This window comes from Chrysemys picta, chromosome 1, assembly GCF_011386835.1.
Source record: "Chrysemys picta bellii isolate R12L10 chromosome 1, ASM1138683v2, whole genome shotgun sequence".
Taxonomy (NCBI): Eukaryota; Metazoa; Chordata; order Testudines; family Emydidae; genus Chrysemys; species Chrysemys picta.
Genome location: NC_088791.1, coordinates 52,998,193 through 53,021,422, shown reverse-complemented (window position 1 = coordinate 53,021,422; position 23,230 = coordinate 52,998,193). Strand labels below are relative to the sequence as shown.

At 39.7% G+C, this 23,230-nt stretch overlaps 1 long non-coding RNA gene across 1 annotated transcript; it reads right to left on the bottom strand.

Moving 5' to 3' along the window:
- Positions 1-2,738: 2,738 nt before the first annotated feature.
- On the bottom strand, positions 2,739-22,332 carry LOC135983779 (uncharacterized). The gene is made up of 3 exons (XR_010601581.1): positions 22,175-22,332; positions 8,904-9,009; positions 2,739-3,193 (listed from the first exon to the last, which is right to left on the bottom strand). It is a non-coding gene; the product is annotated as an uncharacterized LOC135983779 (long non-coding RNA).
- Between the last annotated feature and the right edge of the window lie 898 nt (positions 22,333-23,230).

Below are 23,230 nucleotides of genomic sequence, written 5' to 3'. Positions count from 1 at the left end.
GGGAGTGTCAGTTGTCCATACTCTGGGTCCCAGACTGGGGTTCCTAGGTGCAGGGAAGGTAGGAACTCCTTCTCCCTCTGGCAGCAAGGGACAACCAGGGGATGGCTCTTGGATAAGATAAGAGGGCTATTTTAATCTACAAAAATGAATAATTGTGGCAAGATGAGCAGAGCTGGAGACAACCCATGAAATCCTGGCCTCAGTGAAGTGGATGGCAAAAATCCCATTGACTCCAATGGAGGCAGGATTCACAAAGTGGCGTGTTGCTCAGGTATTAACAGGGGCTCCCTCACAAATTATGTGTCATTCAGAGGCATATATCCTCTGTACTGGTGGCTGGGTGGTTGTTTAGGGAATGGGTCATACTTGCTCTGCTTTCCTGGGATAGAGGTCAAGTGGGGGAGCAATACAAGTGATGTGAGATAACACAGCTAACCAGGCTTCTTTCCACACTCTTAAAACTCCAGGCTATTCCAGGCAGGCAGATGAGCATCGACAGAGAGAGAAGCAGGCTCCAGTACCTACAGGATTCCTCCTCAGCTCAGCAATTTGGCAGACAGGGATAGTCTTGGAGATAAGATGTAGCCCTGAATAATAGGTCAGATTACAGCTTGGCTTATGGCCAGCAGGAAAATTCACTTGATTTTATTCAAGTGTCAGCATTTTCCAGTGGAGATTTACAGGAGTCATCCTCCTTTCACTCTTCAACCTTCCAGCTACTCCAAGAAGCTGGTAGGTAATACAATTGGTGGTCCAAATAATCAAGCCAGATTATCAGTGAGAAGAAATAATTTTAGGTACCCACAGATAGAAGTGGTCACTGTACTGTCTTGCCCTCCCTATCACATGCTCATTTACCTTTGTAGCATAATAATGTTTTGAGAAACATGAAATTAGAGTAGCATTTTTTAAGTAAGGCACTTTTAAGATGAGAGAAAACAAAAGTCAACATCAAAAAAGCCAATGAGAAATAGAAGAGAGGTAATGGAGAAAACAATGACATATTGTATGAAACATATTTGGATAGAAAGGTTTGAGAAATAGGCACTAAGAAATAAATTGAGAAATATGAAAAGAAAAGGAGATACCACAGAGAACTCATCTGTATTTCATATGTACTGATTGAATTGCATGTCAATAAGAGATATGGTTTGAATTTTACACTTTCATTCCAGGCAATCCTATTTTCACACAACCCACAGCTGCTCAATCTCCAGCACTACACAGCTCAGCTAATATTTTTTTTAATGAAATAAATTATTTTTATGGTGTTCTCCATTTTCTCCCATAACCTCAGCCCCTTGATCTCTATTTTCAGAGTTTTGTTTCATTTTCTTTAAAAAGTAATACTTTTGAAAATAATAATGCTACCCTTGTACATAATGTCTTTCACCTAGAATGGTACCAATATTCTCTACAGACTGTGCAAACAGGACTAAATCCTGGAACTACAGCATAGTCCAAATGGCAGAGGGGTGTTATGGGGATTTACTCAAGGGTTTGGGGACAGGGAAGGAGATGTAGTGCAGTATCCTCCACAGCTAATGTATCCCTCCACCAAAAGGGAAAATGCCCAATGGACCTATCTAATAATGGACACATTGGATCTGTACTACTCCTGCTTCCAAGCCCCTCTATGATGTAACTAGTACCAAAATCCTATCTACCCTCTTTCTCTGCAGGTAAACAGTGACAGTTCTGCTGTGTCAATGTCCTTCCATGTACATGAAGGAATGGTCAAGGGTTGGTCAATGAGGATACCTTCAGTTTACCCTGATATATAACATCCCTGCATTTGAAATGCTACAAATAAGTGATTGTAAGAGAGAAAGCAAATAAAAACTTCTCCAACTGACATGATTAGAGGAATATTTGTGCACACAATGTAATTAACCAAGTTGGAATTTTGCCAGGATATTGGGCAAAAATCTCAAAAAGCTCTTGCAAAGAGCGCAAATAATCTGAAAAATATAGGTATCAGACATGGGAAAGCCCATGTAACGCTGACAGACCCCAGTCGATCAAACCAGGGACCTCTGGGCCTTAGTGCATGAGCCTCATAAGCATGAGCTAAAACCCAACTGTCTGTTAGCTAAGGGTAGGTGACCAGATGTCCTGTTTTTAAAGAGACAGTCCTGTTTTTGGGGACTTTTTCTTATAGAGGCACCTATTACCCCCAAACCCTGTCCTGTTTTTTCACAGTTGTTATCTGGTAACCCTAGCTAAGGCTGTAGAACAGACTCATTTAACTCTCTCTCTAAGTGGTGTGGGTGCAATTAGATGGGGCAGAACACCACACCCAGGAGGTGTATGGATTACATAATTTCCCTAGCTGAGGAAGCGTGTCCCGAGCTTCAGAGTCTTCCCAGTTGAAATCCCTAGCGAGCCCCCACTTGTAACACTGACAGACCCCGGTTGTCAGTGGGTGGGATTGAACCTGGGAACTCTGAAGCCTAATGCATGAGCCTCTTTACAGAATGAGTTAAAAGGCAACTGGCTGTTAGCTAAGGCTGTACAGCAGACTCATTTTATCTCTCTCTTTAAGTGGTTTCAGTGCCGCTACATGGGACAGAACTCCACATCAGGAGGTGTGTGGGTTACATCTGTTTAGATCATCCAATCCATCCTTCTGCACTATTTATTACTACAATAAAATGTTCAACATATATATTTAGGTGATAAGTGCCTTAAATATATACAAGGCCAGGGAAGTACATAGTTTATTGTTTTGGCCAATATTCTTACAAAAGTCGCAAGCAAGGGGACTTTCTCCACTCTCTTACTGAGACTTTTCCCTAGCCTAATGCATTACAAGTCAGGAGGATTTTTCATAAGGTTTTTTTCAGCCCATAATTTCATACCATCACTCCCATATGTATCAGTATACCACATTAAATAATTAATCTTCAAATATTTTAAGAGTATTAGCTATTTCTTATACAAGCGATATGTACTTTCCTCATAATTTTTTCTCTTCAATCCACTGGTTATTTTTATTGTCTTTTGCTGAATATACTCCACTTTTTTAGTACAGAGTGAGATTCTGTGCTGTGCCACCAAAAGGTCTGGTTGACCTCCAAGCCCGTCAGTTTTTGCCATCAAATCTCCTAGTAACATCAGTTAATGAAATCAATGTCTGTTTGAATAAGAGCTGCAGGATCAGGCTCGATGGTGAAATAATCTTGAGTTCTTTCTGAAATAATAAATTAGTTGTATAATAAACTGCATGAAATGGCAGGTTTGTTTTTGGTTTGAATCTCATAACAATAAATTTAAAATATCTGAAAGGTACAGACAAAATTGGAGACTTTTCACTGCTACACCTGTGTGACTGTACAACTCCAGTGGAGTTTTATCAATGATAGTGAGGGCAGAATTTGGCCAAATAGCTCTAAAATATATCTGGCAAGTTTAGAAACTACTAATTAAAAAGCTGAAGAAAAGTAACAAAAAAAGGTATCCCTACTTACCAATACCATTCTTTTGAGTCCATCAAAGATGCTGTGCCATAATTTCCCCAAATAAAACATATAAATTATTATTATTATTAATTTATTTGTAGGGACAAAGGCTGTAGTACTTACCCAGACAAAACGCCTGGCCCATGGTGAATAAATAATAGTAATTTATTAAAGCACTATTTTCCTGTAACTGTGTAGCATATTATAATATTAATATAAATTTTATAGATTTACAAATGATAATCTAAAAAGAAATCATAAATCTAGTCCAGAAGAAAATTTACTGGAGATAGTGTAAACACCTACAAATCCACGTAGAATCCTATTAAAATCTCTCAACATTTTATAATGTCATCTCAAAATGTACAACCCTAAGTTAATTATAACAATAAATAATTCATATTAATATAGCCCCATTTATCTTGAAAGCTACCAAAGAACTTTGCACATTGTATTTTATATAGGGATCATTCACACATCATTGAAATGTGGTTACCTCTGGGTGCAAAATAACAGCCTTTTTATTCCAGCAATGCTACATTACCATTATTAAGAGATGAGAAGAATAACTTCTTCAACTGAAACTACAAGGGAAAATTTTGGTAGTGAGGAATTAATTATCTAGCTTGGAATTTGGCCAGGGTGTAGTGGGCAACACCTTTTCACTTAAGTTATGACCTTACCTAGCTAATTAACTTTCCAAAAACATTGATTATATTTGAAGTTTAAAGTTTTCCAATGTAAAACCCAATATACAACATATTAACCATTACTGATCTCATTCCTGTTAGTGCAATCTTTACTTAGTCCCTAATCCTGTATATTGTTGACTTTGCTAGGAGCCAGACTGGGCCTATTAGTCCTTATTCAGGCAGCACTCCCACTGAAATCAGTGGATGATTTGCCTGTATAAGGATAGAAGGATTTGGCTCCTAACCTTTAAAGACGCAGCAACCCTGTATATTCATGGGATCAATTCCATGCAAGGCAACATTCTTATGGATTTAAACCTTTTCTTCCTTTTACAGAATGGAATTTGCTACGACTAGATCCACAAAGGGATTTAGGTGTCTGTCTGCCACCTTAGGCAACCTAAGTCCAAAATGTATATCCTCAAAACACCTGCTCAGCTGCCGCCCAACCCTGTAGGCATCTACATTTACACCAGTATAAGTTCCCTAGGCACCTATATTTCTTCCAGTGGTCATGTGCAAATCTTCCTAAATCCTAATGCCACTGAGCTGCTCAGTGCCAGAACCAAGGCATGATTGTCCAGCTGTACTGAAAGAACAGGAGACATTTGATATGGGTTTACTCAGTCTGCAACTTTATTATTAGATGTCTGGGACTACCTGGCAGATAAAAGTGTACAGTGCAGATAACCCCATGTTTATTCCGTAATTACCTGGAAGGATTCCACCAGCTCCCCCTCTTTTTCCATCCAGGTCCCCCCAGCCAATCCATTGCTAGGACCTTACCATCCACCCCCCCCCCCCCCCCATTGTAGGAGGGCTAAAACAGGCTATAAGAAAGGGGGTTTGGCTCCCTCATGTACCATTCATAGGAGCCTCCAAATCTCCCCACCCTCCCATTCGTTCCTTTAACAAACACCTCCTTTTAAAGACCTTTTCCAAACTGTTTATCCGGTCACAATATACCTTTCCTATGGAGTACCTGCACAACTTACAAAATGAGTTGTGACATATAGCCTACTGCCCTTCATGCCACACCTCAACAAAGCCCTACCCTAACACACTGTGGGGAAGGCAAAATACCCCAACTCCACCTAGGCCAATCTGGTGGTAAGGGAAAAATTCCTTCACAACCCTGCTACAAAAGGGGCAGCCAGCGCAATGCCCACAGCAGGTCTTGACCAAATCTGGTATTTGACCACCTAAAGGGAGGGAGGGTGAATGCTGCTTCAGCCTGCACCATGTAAAAGGGGGCATCAGGCACAGGGGTGCCACTTTTAAACTCTCCTGCCCATCCAGTTCCCTGGGGATGAGTCAGTGTCATCATGCTGGCCCCTAGTCTCCTTTTTGCAGCAGTTTTCCTCTCATCCTCCCACCTCCCAGCCATAAAGCACTTTCATTCGGCCAAGCAGACAAATCCCCCTCGCACCCCCTTAAAGGTGTGGTGCAGTCTTACTCAAACTAGCTGTTCTCCCACTTATTTTCCCTGTGGGGACCAATCCAGCAGCTATGTTTGGAGGCAGCTAAGAACATGCCTACCAGATCAGGTTCTGCATAGATTACAGGAGGAGGTAGCTGGGCCATACCCACCCATCCCATACTGCACTAGGTAGTGCATTAACTCTTGATGGGAGGAGACCTTGGTTCAAATCTTCACCCTGCCTGATTTGCGGGAGGGAGTTGAAGCCTCCTATCTTCTAGGTGAGTGCCACTGGGCTATAGGGTATTCTAGGACAGCTCTCTTAATCTCTCCAGTTCATGCTGTTCCACTTTTTAATAAATTACTTAAATATTCAGTGAAGCAGGAACTGGAAGAATCTAGGTCTCCCAGGAGAATGTGCTAATCAGTAGGCTATTGAGCCATTCTCAATCTCTCTCTGACCTAATGACTATTTTTAAGTATTCAAGATAGCAAGTAACGAAAGAAAAAACAAGAAGTCTAGAAGTGTGTGGACTGCTTGCTAGTAAAAAAAGGAGACAGAAGAGAGCGCACATATCTTTCTTCCTTTTATGTGCTTTCTAATAGTGATGGGAAAGTCATTTGAAATGAATAATTTGATATTTTTTCCACTTTTTCTTTTTGAGAAACATCCCTGAATAGATTGAATTCTTCTCAAATGTAGTCTTTATTAGAAATCATTGACCAAATAATTCTTAGGCTGTAGATTGTTCATAAGCATTTCTCTACATGAATTTGACGGTCAAAAATCAGACTTTGTAAGTTGGTTTTAATTGGACATGCTGGTCATGTGGGTATATTTCTCTGCCCTGTCTGGATGAGTGTAATTTGGGTTTGGTAATTCACTTTTCACACTCTGCAAATATTCTATAATATTTGCTTAAAATGGGCTATTTGGACGAATATTCCTACCATCAAATGTATCTGCTAGAATATGTGCACAATTGTGGAATCACAATCTAAGCAAATTTATTTAAAAATAAAGATGAATATTTCCATAATGTGTTTGCATCATTTACCTAGTGATACTTTAAAGACTTCTTTTTTCCATAATGAGCTAATTCATTTTTTTTAAATAGCAAACAGTAAACCTGAACATAATTATTTATCCATTAATAGCAAAAGATGATCTTCAGAAGCCTTTCTGTACTTTTAAAGAATATTTCCACAAATAGTGGAGGAAAAATCATTTGGTTTTGATAACACTTTCCATACAGCCCTATTTAGCTTTCACAAGGCACCTCTGGATAGATGTAATAATTATATTGAGGAGAGATGTAAAACTACACAGTACTCTAGAAATAAATGCAATGGTTACAAAAATTCATGTATTCATATTGACTTAGGGCCAAGTGAGTTTTGTGCTTACAGATAATTCTTGTTATCCCATGGAATCAGATAAGGAGCATGTGAGTGTATGAGCACATTGTACATCATAATGGGCCTGATTCATGTACTCAGGTGGGTGCTGTGGACTTCTGCTCTGCTCCTTTTCAAAGTGATTTAATTAAAATGAAAGATTACACAGCTGCTGAACAGGAGCAGATTTTAGACAAATATAAAGTTCTGCACACTCAGCAATTAAATACAGGCAAAGAGAAGTAACTTTTTTGCCACTGATCATATATTCCCATATGTTTTTTTTCAGATGCTCTCATCCACTAAAATAAAGTGGTTTCATTAATGTAATCATTTGATTGTCTGAATGCCACAACAATTATGCATATATTAAAACAAATATCACTATAATACATTTATTTTTACCTCTGTATTGTTTTTCACAAAAAAATCTGTATTAAGATCAAGCAAGAGAATATATACACTGTAGTTAGTCTAATGTATATTGCATATAAATTTGGCTATTAGGTTTCTTAATAGGGCATATTAAGACATATGCTTTATTGTATACTACATTATACTACTGTATATACATTATATACTGTAGTATACTATTGTATACTACATTTGGAAAGATAATATAAATTAAATTTGTGCTTACATTAGTGATAGTATAAATTAAAATATGACATGAGAATGTGAGAGAAGGAATGAGTATAGAGCATCTAGTTAGGTTGCTACAACAAGGCATATATGGCCAGCTATTACTGTATTTTGTCCAAATGTATCTGTTAGATATGATTAATGTGTACTTTGTAATTATCATGATAGATGAGCCAATTGAAACAGGAAGGACAATTGTCCAACTTTCAGCTTAGAATGATCCTTATGGACACTACTACAGGTGATATAAACCATTTCTTAATGTTGATTATTTGAATACCAGCTCATCCAATATTCCCACCACACAGAAATTGGTGGAATGCAGAATGTTAGTGCTTTGTATATGAGCAAATGTTTTAAATGTGTGGCTGGAAAAAAAATGGTGGGGGTGAGGAGGTTAGTCTGAGAGGTCACAAAACAATGAAACATTTCTAATATTCAGAAAAGGAATCAAAATGAGGCAAACAGCATTACAATTGAAATTGATTGCTTATGCAAAACAAACTTAATTAAAATCTATTGAAGTCCTTACTGGAGATAGTGAATATTGGTTGAAGTCTCTTCCAAGGGGAGCAGTGAAGGCAAAGGACATATCTGGCTTCAAGATTAAGCTTGATAAGTTTTATGGAGAGGATGGTATAATGGGATAGCTAATTTGGGCAATTAATTGATCTTTGACTATTAGCAGTAAACATGCCCAGTGGCCTGTGATGGGATGTTAGATGGGGTGGGATCTGAGTTATCACAGAGAATTCTTTCCTGGGTGTCTGGATGGTGAGTCTTGCCCACATGCTCAGGGTTTAGCTGATTGCCATATTTGGGGTCAGGAAGGAATTTTCCTCCAGGGCAAATTGGCAGAGGCCCTGGGGTTTTTTGATGCACAAAGGCCTTCCTCTGCAGTGTGGGGCACAGGTCACTTGCTGGACGATTCTCTGCACCTTGAAGTCTTTAAACCATGATTTGAGGACTTCAATGGCTCAGACATAGGTTAGGGGTTTGTTGTGGGAGTGGATGGATGAGATTCTGTGTCCTGCATTGTGCAGGAGGTCAGACTAGACGATCATAATGGTCCCTTCTGACCTTAAAGTCTACGACTCTAAAACAATAGTCACTTTCCCACTTTAGAGAAAACAAAGAAACACAAAAGGGAGGCAAGTGGTAAGATAATAAAGATGGAGGAAATATGGCTTTTGCTGATGTTTTCATGATGCAGGACAGCTGGACTGTCATGAAATATGCTTTGGGCTGGCAGGTTGGCCACAACAACTATTGCTCTGGACCCCAGCTCACCTGGTTAGGGACATCATCTGATTGGTCTGGACATGTACCTCTTATTCACTGATCCTTCTCCAGCTGTGCAGAGCTGGACGGGTCATCTCATTTCACTGTGCTGGTGCTGTGCAGTACAGTTGATGTCAGGGTCAGGTGAAAAGCCGAGAGAAAGAGAGAGATAGGACAAGAGGCAGATATGCAGCAGAAATGAGCACCCGGGGGAGAAGGAAGGATCTCACATGTATCATTTTGGGGTCCCGGACAATTAAGTGATGATGGTCAAGCATCTGCCCCCCAACAAGGTCTGGTGTCATGGCAACAATCCTTCCTGCAGCCATGGTGATGGCAATAGTTCTTAAACTGTTCTTCCCAAAGTCTCTTTTTGGGCCCCAAACAGGTGATGGGTGGAATAATCCATCTTCTCGTTATTTTGTCCACCAATTAGGCCTAATTTCTAACACACCAATTATGATTGCTTGATTTCCAATACTGTGCTCCTCTTCTTAACCAGTCATAATCGTAACACAGTCCTTGAGTCAGTAGACTCTTTCTGCTTAACTTAATTTGGTCTTTCTATCTTCTTCTGGCATTTTTTCTTAAATAGTTTTATATAACAGATTATCATGACCATTCATGAACCTTTAGCCACTTTTCACCAATTGAGTTTACAATTAGGGTAAATTTGTCGGCCCAGTTATCACAACAGTGGCCATCTGCACAGCGGAGAATTATACCTCAAGTGGATTTTGTATAGTAGTGCCATAATGCTGAAATGCAAGAAATCAGAACCAGAATATTTGCTTTGTTTTGTTTAGTAGAGTTGCAACTAATAATGTCTGTCTGACCTAAGCAAAGCCAGGCCCCCTACCCACCTAAACTGCATGGTATATCAGAGTCTCAACCAATTCTGGTTCTACCACTCTCTCTCTCTCTCTCTCTCTCTCTAGGTGACCAATATGCATGAGAATTCTTGTGCTTAAAGAAAACAAAGCTATAAGACTCTTGTATTATTTAAGTGATAATCAGGAACTGTAAATCATCCCATTTTAATGTAAAATGAGTAACATACCAACTATGTGCCCCATTAAACCATGGTATATTTCACAGGTATAATTTAAGAAACACAAAGGTATATAATGTGCTGTGCTAATGCTTTTTCTATTCATGAGGCTTATATTTCTGGAATCCTGCTCCCACTGGAAAGTGACCAGTCCTGTACCAACATTGGGCTCTCGAGGAAGAAGAAAGTAGAAAGAAGAAAATCCCTTTGTGCATCAATGGCTCGGTCCTTCTGTCCTCACCCAGACACAATTCCCATTGATGTCAATGAAAACTTTGCCTGGGAAGTAATGCAGTACTGGGCCCAGCGTTATTAACTGCTTGAGGCCCACAGCTGGCACTCTCAAGGTTTGTCCACACTGCAATAAAACACCCACAGCTGGTCCATGTCAGCTGACTTGGGCTTGCAGGGTTCAGGCTGCGGAACTATACATTTGCAATGTAGGCATTTGGGCTTGGGCTGGAGCTTGGGCACTGGCACCGTTCCCACTCACGGGTCTGGGCTACAGCCCAAGCCTGAACATCCACACTGCAATTTCATAGCCCCACAGCACAACAACTGTGAGCCTGAGTCATTTTATTTTGGGTATATATGCAGTGTAGCTATACCCACAGATGCTAACCACTGATGCAAACTGTAAGCATTTAGGATGTGATCCTGCAATTGGCTAAAGGAATGCACGCGCGTGCAGTTAATTGCAGGATTGAGTCTGTATTTATTCTTAGGTTGATGTAACAATAAACAACTGTAACATACTTAATATTAGCTGACAATGCAATGTTTAGTAGCTTTTTTCATTGATAAAGCTTGCCTTATTTCCATATATACTGAATGATATCTTCTGTATTATTTCTTGAATTTATTTAAACAGATTATTTTACCGCAATGGAGAATCTTTGCATGAAGGCTTTATTTGATCTATTCTTATCAGATTAATTTACTCACAATAAACTTCCCAGCTTCTCAATCTGTTTTGTTTCTTGTGATAAATTATTTAGTTCAACCAAATCATTGACACCACTCATGCCTGAAATCAAGGCAACAACTACACCTAGAGATCTTATATAGCACCATAATAAATCATCATATTATCTGTATAAATCTCTACTAATGATCTGATTCACAGAGATGGCAGCTCATTCATATAGATTAGACATGAAAACTGGGCCCAGTTGAAGGCTCATAAAAGCCATAATCATTATTTAGAGGATCAAAGCCATTAGAGCTTACAGTATTTTGTCTATATAAATTTAAACTGTAGCGCTACTCCTTACTATGTAATATAATGAATTCAGTGAACCTTGTACACAGTGGGCCCAATTCAGTATTTTTCACGTTTCATTATTCATTGTTTATTATTCATTATTTCCCAGATTAAAAAGAAAATGTGAAATGAATTATTTACAGATACACTACTTTGGACGTGGTTATGTGACTGGGCAGTATCTGACAGAACTGCAAAAAACAGTGATTTCTGGAAGAGTGGCTGAGAAAATGAAAGGTATCACAAGGCAAGGACAAGGAAGTATGAGGAAAATCTCTGGATCAAATTCCGCCCTCATTTCCACTCCTTGCAAATGTACTGTGCCAAAGCTCAGCTGGTGTCAATTAGTCACTGTCCTTTGAAGTCAATGGAGCAATTCTTATTTACACCAGGTGATGATCTGATCCATTTTGGCCCTGTCTGTTTTGTGCTTTCAACAAAACAAAACCTAAAGTCTTAGTGTCAACTGTCTGAGTATTTGGGGGTGGGGAAGGGGGCCCTTTTGGATGTTAGTTACAGATGGTGAGTGGGGAAGGGTCCACAATTTTTGTTCCAGTCAGTTAATGTTACTTTGTTTGCAACCCCTGGCACAGCTACAGGTTGTGCAGATATAAGATTAATTGTTTAATTCCATTTGCTCATTGGCCATGCCTGAGGACGACATTTTTCAATTCCACTTGGTAATCTGTCTCTTTTTCCCAGTGCCTGACACCTGCCTTTTTACAATGTCATGTCTCTGTTTAAAAGTTCTATGTGATTAAAAATAAAGGAAGAAACCACCTACTTCATCACTCCAGGGTGATGGTTCAAGGCTCACCCTGCAGTAAAAATCTGTGTTTCTTAGAGATTCTGCTGTTTGCCATCCTCTTTTCTATTACACTGAGAACAGGAGCACTCAGCTGCTTACTGTCTCACCATTAAAGATGGGAAAAGTTTCCTTTCTTTGCCTTCTTTTACACTTGACTGAAAAACTGATTGCAAAACTGGAAAAATAACAGATTTTGCAGATTTGATTAAATGTGATGGAATTTTACTCTGAAAAGCTTTCAGGCAAGTTTGCAAACTAAAAAAGGAGAAATTGAAACTTTTGTTAGTAATATGACTATTTGGTGCTCCATGGAAGGAACCCTCAAGCTTTGACCACACTTTAACCCAGGAGGAGGAGGTGTCCCGAGGAAGAGGCCCTGCCAAGTCTTTCCCTAAGGAGCTTTCTGGGGTGATGAACCACTACATCAATCCTGAGTATCTACAGCCTGCAACTGAACCAAGCACCAAATGCTGTGAAGATCAATCATCTCTGCTATAAAGATCGTGCATATTCATGAAAGTTTCTCAAACAACATAGATCTGTTTCCCCTACAATGGCCAACAAACATAGTTTTTGTATTCGCAGAGTTCAATACATTCACTCCTCAGGAAGCACTGGATACCCTACAGGAGTCTCCACTCAAGACCTGTAAATCTAACCTATGTCCTTCCTCACTGGTGGATGATGATCATGAACAATTGGTGCCACTCATGACTGAAATAGCCAGTGCTTCATTCAGGAAGGAATCTTCCCTTCCTCCTTTAAACATAAAGTAGTCCAACCAACATTGAAGAATACATTAGTATGGATATGTTTGTTCTAGCCAGCTGCCACATGGTATCAAAGCTTCTGTTCCTTAGCAAGCTCATAGAGAAGCTAGCCATGTTACCCCCCAAAACAGATCACCCCCACAATAACTCACCTATTACGCCTTCTTGGGTTTACCAGCGGTTCCCTTCAGTTGTCTCATTTATCTGCCCCCTCCACCGCCCGATGAATTGCCAGGGCTTTGCATGAAAACTTCACAGTACAACTTAGAACTGCCACCCTTGGGAGGACCCCAGATACAGCCCTCCGACATAATTAATTGACATCCAGGCCATATTCTTCCAAAACGAAGTATTTTCTTTAGTTAGTGTAACTAATCTTCTCCGATACAATTAATTTTAACATAGATCAAAACATAAACAGAAATCCTTTAGCACAATTCTTGAGTACAGGTTAAAAGTACCCAAACCATAAATATACAGTTCGAGCAATACTGAGCGGCTGTATTCTCTATGCGCTGATCAGTCACTTGCAGTCACTGACAGCAATCTTAAATTTTAAACTTTATACATATGAAGCAATGTAAAATTCACAACCCAAACACACATCTTTATTAACCCAAACATACATACACATACTCATGAATATAGACACAGACTCCTATTTCTATCTATATTTTGCACTATAGCTAGCATGCTTACACTCCACAGTCTTCTCTCCCTCTGCTTTGACAGGGTCCCTTTATGCTTTGTTCCAGCAGCACCGCTGCTGCTACTGCTGTGACCCTGGAGTTGTTTCTTATGATTCTGTCTTCTGACTTCTCCTTCTTCTCCTGCTCCTAATTTTCTTGACTTACTGACCTTTACCTGCTGACTGCCTGGCTTTTATTCAGTTTTACCATCCACTGGACCCCTTCAGATTGGCATGTTTCCTAATCCTGACATTAGCATACTCTATCCTCCAATTACTCTCTCTGATTGGTCCATACTTATAGACCAATCACAACCACTAAATCTGTCAATCAAAGCTATTACATAACAAGTCTTAGTATTATGGTCTGTTTACTATTATGGTCTGGTGACCCTCACCTAGTTTTGGACTGAGCATGCCTGACTGACCCTTCCCTGCAGTGTTGGAGTGACCTTTACTTTGCCCCAGTCTATTTGTCTGCCTGCCAACATACTAGCCATAGGCTAACCTGAAACTGCTAGCTCACTCTCCTTGGCTGTGTGCCAGCATTTTACACATACCAAATGACCAAAACTATTAAACTATAAACCATTACCTCATCTGTTTTAATATGTATCCAATTGTTAATTTATGCATCTTAATGTTAAGGTCTGCTGTTGCCACCCTGTTTTTACCAATTTAGTTCATTTTATTTTAGTTCTTCCCCTATTTTCAGTTAATGGTGGCAAAGCAATATTTTCAGTGCTGTGCGTAGGAAATAGAATAGAGCATCTCAGAATTTCTCATATAAACTCATGTAATTGAAATTAATATCATAGATTCAACACAATTAGGATTCAGGCCAGGACATGGGATGGAAACGGCTTTACTGGGATTGATGGATACTTGCTGACATACTGAGGACATCACCACATATGTCTGGACGTAGTAGGGTTACTCTGATAAGTATCAAATAGTAGTACACCCCACAACACACTCATTTTCTCTTTTTTAGTTTGCAAAATTGATCAAAAATTTTCAGAGAAAATTATGCTGAATAAGTGAACAAAATCCATTCTCATCCTCCTGGACCTCTCTGCAGTATTCAACATTGTTGCACATAATATACTGCTGTCCTGTCTGAAAAGGTGGAAGGTGTCCAGGGAAATGTGCTAAAATGGTTTATGTCCTTCCTGCAGGGATGCACCCAAAGATCATTGATGAAAAACTGAATCTCCTCCATCAGGATCAATTCTCTCTCTGGTCCTATTCAACATCAACATGCAGCCACTAAGTAAAATGGTAAGATGACATGGACTTAGCTGCCAGAAATATCTATCTATTTATCTATTTCATGATTTTATACTACTGCCTATCACCGTAGTATCTGGGCATCTTCCATGTAAAATCAATAGCAATAGCGAAGTCACAAATAGGTTTCATAGAGTCTCTGACACTTCTCCCTTTTAGAAATAAAATCTCTGCTGGGTACAATTTTTGGTTTTGATGTTTAAAATTCTATTAATTCTCTCTCTCTCTTTGGGTTATTTGGTAGGAGCTTATTGGATTGTCGGGGATGTCAACATTGAGAGTCTCATTCTTATGGTGGAAAGGCTTTTTCAAAGAGCAAGGTTTTGCAGTGTTTACTAAAGATGATTCAACCCTGGATTTACATAATCTCTTCGAAGTTACTTCTATAGCTGGATTCCCTTGACCAAGAATGCTCTATTCCCAGCACCCATACACTTTATCTTCGGTTTTGAGATCCGTGTTGTCCCAGAGAAGCACAGATGGTGCTTGATAGATCAAAATTCAGTCTTGAACATATATGAGGCTTGATCCATTCATTGCTTTGAAAATGAGGATCAAAGCCTTACACTGGCATCAGAAACTGACTGACAGTCAGTGGGTGGACTTGAGAATGAGCCTATTGTGCTCATGCTGGCCTACGCTATAGAGAAGGTGGGCGACCACATTCTGAACCAGCTGGAGCTTATGCATTGTCTTCACATATACTTTAGACACAGTGATGGATAGTAGTCATCTAGGAAAAGAAAACGTATGGATAACTCTGGCCAGATCTTGGAGGAAGGGACAAAGTTTCCGAGCAAGCTGGATTTGAAAGAAGGTATTTTTTTAGATATTGATCCTACCTGGTCCTCAAAGCTTAGTAAAGAGTCCTAGAGGACGTTGAGGCTACACACCAATCTGACAAATGGGGACAGTATGCTTTCAATGGAAGATGGAACTAACATTGCAGCTACTACTTCAAAATGTTTCCCTTTTCCAACCACCATACCTTCTGTCTTGCCTTGAGCAAGCTGCTCTTCATCCTACAGCTGATTTCCTGTAGGTGTTCTGACATTTTAGTAAGTGACAATGATTGCATCAGTTGAGAATGAGATACACAGTTGAATGTTGTGTCATATGCAGATGTCACACAGTTCTACCTATCCTTCATTACATAAAACCATATCACCACCATCAGATAACCCAGTGCTTGGAAAAGATCAGATCATAGACAAAAAAATGGCTGTTTGATGCTTAATCTAAGCAATATAGAGGTTATGTTGATGAACGGAGGAAATCACTCTGAAGAATTTGAAGAAAAAGCAGCCCACAGTGTAGTCTCTTTTGGTTGAAGGTACACACCCACAAGTGGTTAATTCTGTCTGTAGTTTAGAAGTACTCTTGGGTTCTTTGCTGACACTAAGCTCTTACACAGCAGTATCTATGAGTAATACTTTCTACCATCTCTGATTTGCTTGCAAACTGTCTCCCATCCTGGTGGCCAATGACATGGCCTTGGTTATACACACCTTTGTTATCTCCCAGCTGGACTACAGCAATACAGTATATCTGGACATGAATCCAAGCCTTTAGGAAACTCTAACTCATACAGAATGTTGCAGTGCTTCTTCTCAGCAGTGCAGGCTATCCCAAGCCTATCAGACCTGTCCTCCCCTCTCTGCACTGGCTTCCTATAGAATATTGAGTCAAATTCAAGGTCTCAGTCCCAGTCTTAACAGTGCTCAATGTCCTGGACCAAGGATATCAAAAAGATCAACTAAAGCTTTGGGATGAAGTCAGTGGTCAACAATTCCAGTCCTCTGGCACAATAGAACCTTCTACCAGCAGGATAAAGCTCATGTGGGCAGAAGACAGAGGCATCTACAGGCTGGCCCAAGACAGTGGAATTCCCACAAGAATGGAAAATTACCGCAGACCTCACCACCTTCCACTCCAAGTGCAATTTTTCAGTTTTGCCTTCTCTAACATAAACATGCAGCAGTGTACACATTTGCCAAGCAAATAAAACAAGACATAACAAAATAAAACAAAAAATCTCTACAAAAACCAAACACTCCACTACACAGACGATTCTCTCCCTAGGGAGAGGGTGAGAGAAATATATGATGGATGTTAGCCATATTGTTTAATGCACTGTTGTAAAGTGCTCATATACTATGGTGATGAGGATGGCATAAGAACCTCTGTAGAATAGAATAGAATAGAAAGCTGAGCCCCTGGGTGAATTTTTCTGTCTTAATGGTCTACCCTTGGCCCTGTGATCAAGGACAATTTCCCCTTTTATTCAAGTGGCTTTCCACAATTCTCTTTCAGCATGGGTGTTGCCTTCCATTCCACAGGCTAAATTCTTCTCTCAGATCTACACAGTATATTTCAGTTCCAGTACTCTAAGCACCCTAACATAAATGTGCAACATGTTGGGTTCTACATATGTATGTCAGAAAGAGCATGTATAGGAGGGTTGTAGAATAGAGTTGGGTAAACACAAGAAGAGAATTTTGCCCCATATCTGTTTTGTTTTTATCAACATGCTCTCCTCCTTACTGCTCTAAAGAGTTAATATGCCTTGCTGCCAAACATCTGATAAACTTCAAAAGTAAACAACAACAAAAGGAGTAGTTCTAGTGATAACTACTGAATTGCAATATGGATAGGACACTGGCACCAAATCAACTTGACATTAATAAATTGTCAACACATTTTTTTTGCTCATCTGCCTTTTAACTTGAATGATTAGAAATACTATTTATTGATTCACAATCTGATGGAGCGTGTTTCTCTTCTCACTACCACTGTTTTTACACTTGTTTCAATAGAGTTACTCTTGATTCTTAGCTGTATAATTTAGAGAGAATCAGGCCCACTATTTTTGCTCTTACAAATCCCCATGGTTCAAACAGGAGAATACAGAGAAAAGGTCTGGCTAGGGGGCATAGACAGAGCAAGACATTTTTAAATGTGTTTATTACATTTCAAAGTGAGCCTAAGTATTGGAATCCTACAGTTTAGGCTGGGGTGCATGAGGCGAAAAGTTGAGTGTTTTTTTTTTTAACCTATCACTTTAAAATATGCTGGTTCCCACTTTGACATACTGTGCATATAAAAAGGCTGGATATATTTTAGATTAACAGCATGTATCTTTAATTATACTCTCTTTAGTTAATAGCTTTGAGAATTGTATTTTATTAAAGAGCTTTTGCTCACCAGGAAGGTTTTTTTCTAAGCTCCTACAGCTCTGCTTCATAGCAGATACCAATGTCACACCAATCCCTACGGGATTCTTGGATGCAGCTATACTACATTCCCTCCCACAGAGATTTGCAATATTTTACTTTAGTGCTTATATTCAAGTTTTCTTCTCAGTGTAAAATGTTCAGCTCTTTACTACTCTACATTACTGTACATCAGTTGATGGCCAGCTGGGCTATTTTTCAGATGAAATAGACTTAGCTCCAATATAAAATACTGAATCCAAAAAGTCATAATCCCCAGTAAAGTTGAGCTTCAAACAAACGTTTTCATATAGGTAATTATTGTAAATATTATGATGTTCTTGTTCTAGTGTGCTACAGTTCTCAGTTATCAAGTGGTAATAAACATAAAAGCCATCAAAACTCATGAAAGATGATCCTTGATGTTGCACATCAGACTGCAACAAAGATAGCTAGAATAATTTATCTTTATTTCCATAACAGTGCTGGGCTTGTCTGAGGTCAGAAATTGCATAGAACATGGTCATTGAGAGCGTCTGTTCTCATCAGTGCACCCTGTCCCAATCACAGTCAGAGACCTTCTTTCAGGTTTTCAAACTTTTACTTTTCAGAATTCAATATTCCTTTTTTTTTTTTTTTTCCATTTTGGGCTTCATTTAAAAAGTATTCTGATGAAGTCATTCAGCTCAGTGGACAAAAAATCAAACTGATACCCAAAGCCCTTTTCATCATTTCACATCATTATACAAGTAAAGTGGTTGAACAACAAAAGAAGGCATGCTTTTTTCCACCATTATTGGTCCAGCCTGTTGAAAATATGTAGAGCTTTCTGAAGCATACAAGTCCCAGGAGACCACATAGGGGCTGTGCTGTGAGCTAACTCCCAGGAGACAAGCTCTCTGTGTGGAAATGCCAGGGTTGCTAAAGGAAAAGGGAATAACAGAAATTGTTCCAGATGTGCAGGAAGAAAGACAAGACACAAGGGATGTGGTCTGATTAGGCCACAACTGTATGAACTTAATTCATAAGGGAACCATCTGACAATAATCTGTACGATTCATTTATCCTTCTTTCCATAATCTGTTCAGCCTGACGGACAGCTGCCTTCAGCCCCTTCTGTTGCATGGAAGCCAATGGGTTTCTACACAACTCTTGGCTCCTTCTTCTTTCAAACCATGAGAAAGAGCCTCTTCTGATGGGCAAAACAGGGTGGGGAAGGGGAAACTCCTCTAAAAGGAGCAACAGAAGTTAATGAAAACCTTATGCAATAACATGCCTGCAAATATATACTGTCCCTTTAAGAGCAAGGGGTAAAGTCTCCAGAGGCTTCCCTGCAAATGTGAATATGGAAAGCAACTGCTGAGACAGTGGAAGTAGTTGCAAGGTAGCGGATGGCAGACTGAGGCTGCTAATTCTAGCTAGGATTTGAAAGTAGATCCCTGAAGAAGGAGCAAGGACAGGCTCTCCTCTCTCTCACTCAGCCAGAGGGAATCCTGGGAAAGAGGGCAGGATATAAACTGCCTTCAGTAGAGGAAATACTGTGGAGAGAGTTAGAGGGTTTGGGTAGGTTTTTCCAAAATGATGGAAAACTTTGGCATAAGCTGTGAGATTCACTACCAGTTTGGGGAAGAAGTTACATTCTTAGCAGGTACACTTGGCAGGACAAAACCTTGAGGAAGAGGGGTTTATTTTTTTTCCAGAATTCCATGGTCAAAGCCTTTTTGTATATGTTGACCTGCTATGGTACATGCTGAAGAAGCGATTTATTGATCCAGCCAGTAAATAGTTGCTTAATGTCCAGAAGTGTCAGGGTTTATATTCCTGAGCCTTTTACCTTGGCTTTGCATAACTGTGAATAGTCCTAGCCCTCTAAATAACTAGTATTTTTAAAAAATGTCCTGCTACAATCTTTGCCCCATCTTGGTGCAGTGAGGTCCACTGATTAATTTGGACCTGTGTAAAAGTATTTTGTTTGGTTAAATATGTTGTTTTTTAACTTCTACTTCCCCTTATTCTCATGTCATGTCTCAATGTTTCTCTTGCATCATGTTGTGTGGGTGTCTTTGGATCTGCCCCCCATCTCTCTTCCTGCTAGAGTTTCCAGCCTAATAGGTGGTATAACCTCCACAGATGGCTCCATTACAGAGACCAGGAGAAGCAAGTGTAAACTGTCATCTGCATCTTGACCTGTGGATCTGTAAACTGAGTCAAAATCTGTAGATCTCTTTTACACACCCAGGACATAATTCTGCTGTAGGAACTCATTTCCTTAAAACAGTCACAGTGTAGAGGAGAGATTTAGTTTTATACTTAAAATGATGAAGGGATACCATAAAAATTGCCAACACAGTGGCTATAAGATTTTCTATTACCACTAGCAGATGTTAGGTAAGGGCTTCCACAACCATCCTCATTAACTGCACACTATAAAGATGGAAAATTGAGAGGTCAGCCATTTAGAAACTACTGTTTCTAAAACACTGTACAACAATATAATGAAACACTTATTCCTAAATAAGAATGAATGCACTATAATGAGCTGCAGAACCAAGACATGCAATATGCCTGTATAACTGGATCTTTTCTTATTAATTTGAGATACAGTTCTGGCAACTAAAATCAGCAATTGCCTGTGGTTCAGTGAAGTGCTGAAGAAAAGAGTTGTCAGGCTACTGGAACAGACAGTTCCTTTTAATAGGACAACCTACATACTGTAGGGAAGGGGTGGGGCCTACATGTTAAGATTCTGAATGTAGCTTACAGTGGCAGTTTCATGCTGCAGTAGTTCTACCCTCCTTTCCTACTTGCATTCGTCAGAGGGGGGAAAGGTGCTATATGTTGGTTGTTATAAGCTAGTCAAAGTTTGGGGTCTGGGGATGTTCCACATAGAAGTAGAAAATGTTGGAGTTTGGTATCTCTTTTGATACAATCTGGTTTATTTATAAGGAACATACATTCTCCAAATGTAGAAAGAACCATGATCAAAATAAGCAGTTGTGACATTCTGTATCTTGAGGGAGCACCCTGTAACCCCCCATATTCCTCATCTGTATATAATTGTGATATTACCTTACAAAGCATGCTTTATATATTCTCTGCCCATATATGTATATCATTAATGCATGTGAAGTTATGAGAATTGCGTTGTATGGTTGTCACTAAAACATGCTGTAAGTTGGGGAATCAGCCAGATATTAGTTCCCCAGATGCAACAGTAAGGAAAGTAACCAATGCCTGGGTGGGGTGGGAAACAACCCACTAACAGCCATTGTCCAGCAAGGGAACTACAATGCAATGATTCACCTGCATGAGGCCACACCAGGGGGATTGCTCAACTTTGCCTGGAGACTCAGCAACGTCCCCCAGACATGCCTGGACTTCTGTTCTACAACCTCATGTACTGAGGGTATAAAACTGAACATGGGGGCCAGGCTTGGCCTTTTCTTCTGCCCCCACCTACTCTGCAAGCAATTAAAACACTGAAAGGAAAACAAAACTCCAACAGAGGAGATTGTTCCTTAAACCTGGGCCAAACCTGTATATTAAGGACTGCAATATCCAGTGGGATGAGAAAAACTACTTAATCTAGATGTTGTCCAGTCTAATAGGGTTGAGAGTTAAGACTGCGTGATTATATTTTATTTCTTTTGGTAACTAACTCTGACTTTTTGCCTATCACTTAAAATCTTTTATAGTCAATACATTCGTTTAATGGTTTATCTTTACCAGTGAGTTTGTATGAAGTGTGTGGCAAATCTGGTCAGGTTTGACAAAGGCTGGTGTATAGCCACTTTCCATTGTTGAAGTGGTGAACCAATTAATAAATCTGCACTGCCCATTTTAAGCAGTGCAAGATGATATAGCCCTGAGGTATGGTGCTGGGAGGATTTGGCTGGTGCCTTTCTCTGTGTGATTCATGAATGGCTCCAGGAGCATTCATGCAATATAGCTGGGTGTGGGGCTCCACATGCTTTTGTGCTGCGTGATAACAGCACCTGAAGGGGTTTGCTGCTGGTCACTAGCAAGGCACTGTGAGAGACAGCCCAGGCTGGAGAGAGTTAAAGGGACACAGCAATCCCACAGTCCCAGGCTGGGGATCCCGTCACAGCAGTTTCTTAGCTTACTACCTGAAGCTTCTCTACCCAACACATGCAAAAGCTCACTCTCTAGCTTTTTCCAGAGTCACACTGAACTCACCAGTTTTTGCTTAGCTTTCTTGCCTTTTACCTTTGCCTCTGCCTCTCCCTCTTCTTGTCTGGTCTCAGTTTCTGTCTGTTCTGCCATCCTACCAACCTACAATACTCAGCCACACCCCTTCATCCACTGAGTCCAAAGTCCTGGGTGAGTTCACTATCCTTTTGTATCATAGGGCAGGAGAGGGAGCACTTTGTGAATAATTTATCCTCACAATTATGTTAATTAAAGGGTGTGTTCATACACAATCTGAAAGGGGTTTGTGTTTCATGCCACTAGTACCTCTCAGCATAACAGTACTATAATAGTTGCTTTGGTCCTGTCTCAGCATGGGGTAGAACTAGATAACCTCTTGCGGTCCCTTCCCGCTCCTCATATCTATGAATCTATTATTATAGTTAAGACTGAAAAAAGAGTCTCTTATCATTTGTGTTCACCTTTTAGGCAGTAGTTTTCCACGTGATTTAATTTTTATTTTATTTTCCCCCCGTATACAAAATCTTTCAGCCACACTTCAGTTTAAATTGAGAGAAAGTACTTTTTCACTTTTGTTAATCTTATTACTTTTGATTCAAGAATGACTGAATTTAAAAAATTGGCTGGTAAATAGTTAAATGTAAGAAATATGCGCCTGATCCGATCCCTATTAATGTCAGTAGAGAGACTTCAGCTGACTTAACTGAGCATTTGATCAGGCCCCATGCCTCTACCAAGTCTGAAATTTAATTGAACCATAAAGTTATAAGCAACTGAAAAAGATTGCTGAGCATGCTTGGTAGACATTCCTGATTAGTATTCTAAGCAGAGGTGAATGAAGCTCTCTGATACCAGTTTGGTTTAGCCAGGTGTCAGCAAACACAGGAAATGCAGCTGTTGGGGTGACTCTGCATGTAGGAGAGTGTAACTTTCGCACCTCATAATATTTTAACAACATACTGTTTTAATATCACAAACAGGAGAAAATTGAGAAAGGTAAAAAAAATCAGTCCTCATTTTGGATCTTGACACAGGTTTCATTGTATGCAGCAAGTTCTGAGCTTTCACTAAAAGATGTTCTAG